The sequence below is a fragment of the Triticum dicoccoides genome, chromosome 2B (assembly GCF_002162155.2).
Source record: "Triticum dicoccoides isolate Atlit2015 ecotype Zavitan chromosome 2B, WEW_v2.0, whole genome shotgun sequence".
In the NCBI taxonomy this organism is placed as follows: domain Eukaryota; kingdom Viridiplantae; phylum Streptophyta; class Magnoliopsida; order Poales; family Poaceae; genus Triticum; species Triticum dicoccoides.
Window position 1 is genome coordinate 480,637,852 of NC_041383.1, and position 4,844 is coordinate 480,642,695.

A 4,844-nucleotide genomic window follows, 5' to 3' on the forward strand; every position below is an offset into this window, starting at 1 on the left:
GGGGTCCAACGGGGCGCACGGGGATAATAAGAGAGGAGTTCGAAAGGGGGGGCGGAGGCAGCTATTTAAGCCGCTCCTAGCGCCCCCCGCTTCCGAGGTGGGACTAAAACTTGGGCGCTGCCCCGCGCGGGCGAGGGGAGGGGGCGTGGGCCGGGGGAGGGGCGAGGGGAGGGGGGCTTGGGCCGGGGGAGGAGCCCCGCGCGGGCGAGGGGAGAGGCCGTGGGCCGGGGGAGGAGCCCCGCGCGGGCGAGGGAGGGCCAGCCCGTTTTTTTATATATTTTTTCTGGTTCGTTTTTTCTTTTTCTTTTTCTTTTTCTTTTTCTTTGTGAACCACCCTTCGCCTTTAACCCCCCTTCATCTTTTTTTCTAGTTCTTTTTTTTCTTTTTCTTTTTCTTTTTCTTTTTCTTTACTTATTTCAATTTGCTGAACTTTTTATAAAATACGTGAACTATATTTGAAAAAACTAATTTTATTTTTCTTGAACTATTTTGTATTTCCTGAACTAGTTATAAAATTTCATTAACTTATTCAAATCCGTGAACTTTCAATGAAAGAAAAAGAAAAGAAAAGGAAAAGAAAAAGAAAAAGAAAAAGAAAAAGAAAAAGAAAAAACGAACCAGAAAAAAAAATTTAAAAAACATGCTGGCCCTCCCTCGCCCGCGCGGGGCTCCTCCCCCGGCCCACGGCCTCTCCCCGCGCCCCTCCCGCGGCCCACGCCCCCTCCCCCTCGCCCGCGCCCAAGTTTTAGTCCCACCTCAGAAGCGGGGGGGCGCCAGGAGCGGCTTAAATAGCTGCCTCTGCCCCGCCTTTCGAACTCCTCTCGTATTATCCCCGTGCGCCCCGTTGGACCCCGCTGCTGGGCCCGCTAGTGCGCTCGATCGGCCGCCCGAGTCGCCTCTGGGCTTGATTTGGGTAGCTTCCGTAAGCTACTATGGGCCCAGCAGCGGTGGTCGGGCATTTTTTTTAAACTTCACTTTATTTTGGCAGAAAATAGCGGCTGCAAATAACAGCCCGCACTGACCACATCACATTTATTTAGTTGCGACAAATGGCAAACAGTGCATAATACAAAGTGCGTACATAACATGTTCAAAAATCATGACCCACGATGCTGCAAGTAAGAGTGATATTGTAGCAGACCACATCACATTTATTTAGTTGCGAAACATGCTAAACCATGCCGCAGATAAGAGTAATATTGTAGCAAATACCAACCACTGCAAATATATAGATGTCTTAATATGTAAATTGTATCAAGATACCGACAACGGCACATTTATTTAGTGGAGATAATAGCCAACACCCCATCCTCCTACTCATCTGGTCTCCATGATCTTGAGGATCTTCTCTTTCACTACTTCCTTCGTGTTGCACTCTGAAAAAAGTATTTCAGCTAGAATGCGTCCCCTTGAAGCATTAACCTCATCTTGATCGAACTCAAATGTCCAACCATCTCCGTCCCAGTGTTGAACGCATTTCACCACGAAAAGACCACAAGAGACTCTGCAAGAAACCACAAGTCAGTTATTGATGGATCATACAAGTACATACTAATTCAACATTTGCAACATACCCGTCTTTCTGTGACGGCATATTGTACTCCCTTATTGGCCAGGAAGATACATCATGATGATCCGTTTCAATAAGAGCATTCACCTCCTTTGTATCAATAGCTATCTCTGCCCTCTGAAATAAAATTGACAAATCCATATGAAGTACTTTTCGAAGAAATATATATTGTTTTATGTAACGTTGTAAGCTTACCAGCTTAGCAATCTTTGCAAGAACTCTTTTGCTGCATTTACCAGTAGAGTTTAATACTTGAAACTCTTTTTTCTTGTTGTGCATAAGAACTGTTATCCAATGATTTTCTTCCACATGAAAAGGAAAGTATGCCTACAACAAAGTTTATTCATGTTGGTGTACACACAGATATACTACGAATGATCATACTAAACTGAAGTACCTTATCTTTGATGAAATACTCTTTAGTAACTCTAGACACCATTTTAGTTTGGTTTGTGAAATGATCCATAAAATGCCTCTTAGAGTTGACAACCTTTCCATCAGCACGAAGAATAAGCCAGTGGGACACCCAAGATGATAATATGTGACAGTCAGCACGAGGATTATGGGTCTGCATATGGTTGCAATAACAATTGATGACCTACAAAATAACATAACAGCAATACGCCTATTAGATAATTTATATGCAAATGACATGTCCAACATAATAACTTATTGCTAATACTTACACCGCCATGCAACCATTTTTTCGAAATGATGGCTTCAAGCATATGAGGTGTACATGTTTCCCCACCAATTCCCGTCATGTGCACGACAGTTTTCCTGCGAAGCTTCTCCGAGTCTGCCAGTGTCCGGATATAAATCTTTGCGGCCTCTATGTGATCCTTATTAATGTAATCAGTATTAATCATAGCAGCTCTTATACCAAACAGACCTAAAATAGTAAGAAACAATGAGTTAATAAAGTGTGCATGCAAGGACAGAAGTATGTTGCTACAATAATCTACTTAGCACTTACTTTTCTTTGCACGTTTACGTCCACCGTTCTGCTGGTAAGGTGAAAGGCAATATTTTGACTGTTTCCTCTTGTGTTTCCCATCATTCTCCTTCCCATCATTCTCCTTCCCATCATTCTCCTTCCCATCACTCTCCTGAGTGCCACTTTCTTTCGCATTTTTAATACGGGTGTTCAGACTATCCATACTAAACTCCTCAGATTTATCGGCGCTAGACCCGTCTGACACTTCATTCATATTCTTGGGGGTTGAAGTAAAAGGTGGAAATTCATTCGTGGCTACCGTCTCAAGAGATGGGTCGGGTGAATTACCGTTGTCATAAATAACGAAGGGGTCGCCTTCATCTCCTGTACCAGGTGTGTTGTGATGCACACCTTTATCACGCGCCAATTTCTTCCCGCTCCCGGTGGTGAAGGATGCATCCACCCTGTTGTCCATGTCTTCTTTTGCGGGAGTTGATTTTACATCTGTCCAATATTTTGATTTATATTTTGATGGACCATACTTCCCCATCCACGCTTCACTATGCTCCACAAACTCAATGTCATCACGAAACCCCCTGAAGGCAAGACCTTCCTTCTCTAGCTTCTGCACTACAATCTGCAATGACACATCGAAATTATTTATTACATGCATAAATTATCAATAATCCCATGCAAACTGAAATACACATCAGTATTTACCTCAGCACATTTTTCAGGGAGCAGTCTAATTTTTTTTGCATATCTTTGATGCATTTCATCACTTGATCTAATGTAGTATCCCTGCTGAAAGAAGCCTCGTCTCTATTATCTTTCCTTCTTTGGGCACGATCTGTTCCATCTTCTTGCTCTAATTCTTCCTCTGCCTTTCTTCCTTGCTGAGCAATTAATGTTTGTCTGTACTTCTCACTTATCACGTCATCAATCTGTTACATATTAAATCAATATAAATTTCTCAACACATAAATAGCAACATAATTGCATGCAGTTGGAACCATTAAAACTTACCGTCCCATTACCACGGCCGTATGCCGTGTCGTACGCGTCACGCTTCATAGCCTCATCTTCTGACAAATTGACCATCAACGGATACTCATGAGCTAGTGGATCAAATGCCTCTTCATCCAGTGGCTGCACTTTCTCCCAAAACATGTACTGCACAAACATGAAGTATATCAGCAAATTCTTTTCACAAACTTTAGTTTCAAATAAACAAATATAACATAAGGTTTACCTATATGAGGGCAAGGTTTCCGATCGGCCAAGTAAATTTTTCAAGATCTGAGAAGGTCTTTGTGATGCCTTCCACGCAAACGCGTAAAGTAAATGCGTTCCAATTATATGATTTGATGGCCTCCACATCGTGCACTAACTTGTAGTAAGCATTAGGAACTTCTCTGGTGGACTGCGGTGCAAGAACCGTGCCCAGAAGAACCAGAACAATTCTACGGAGGAAATCATCATCGTACGTGCCACTGGCAACGATGTTGTCAATCAGATCGTCTATCATCATTTGCCCCATTTTCGAATCTACAAAACGACTAGGCACCTTCACCTTCGCCTTTAACCCCCCTTTACCTAGGGCTTTAATGGCATCTTTGCCCTTGTTCTGTAGCCAAAAAATGTCATACACATCTTCGGTGCGCAATGAAATCGCACCGTTTTTTGATGGCATGATGAACCTTTTTCTGTCCATTGCATACGATTTAATAATAAACTTGAGCAAACATTTTCGCATCAGCACACTAGGAATCATCAACATTTTTTCAAGACTAGTGCTCGCAAACCGCGTTTTCTGCCTAGAGTTTAGTTTGTTGACCAAGAGACACCACTTCTCAACCGAACAAAAAATCTCTCCGTACTCCTCCATCGCTAGGAATAGGAGCAAAAATAATGTTAGCTACTATGTATGCGTACATGATAAACATGATGAATGCATAGTACCTCGTGCCATGAGACCGGAGGGGGGTTCCCGACTACTTTTTTTTTTGACTCCGCCAAACGGCACGAAACTTTTTCCGCATGATGGCATCACCCTCGACAGCACCCACGCCAGTTTGCATATTTTTCCGACGCTCGACGCGTTTTCTAGGATTTTCCCCGTGAAAATGTCGTAAAACAATGGCCGGACGTGACGCAACGTTTGTTTTGTGTCCGTTTTCGTTCCAACCTTGCGTGGGGCCCTATGTAGGCTGTGCCCGCACGTCCGACAAATTTGGTGCAATTGCATGCATGCGATCACGTACACCCAGTGCAACCAGGCTATTTCACGGTCTACCGGAGGGGGGTTCCCGACTACTTTTTTTTTCACTCCGCCAA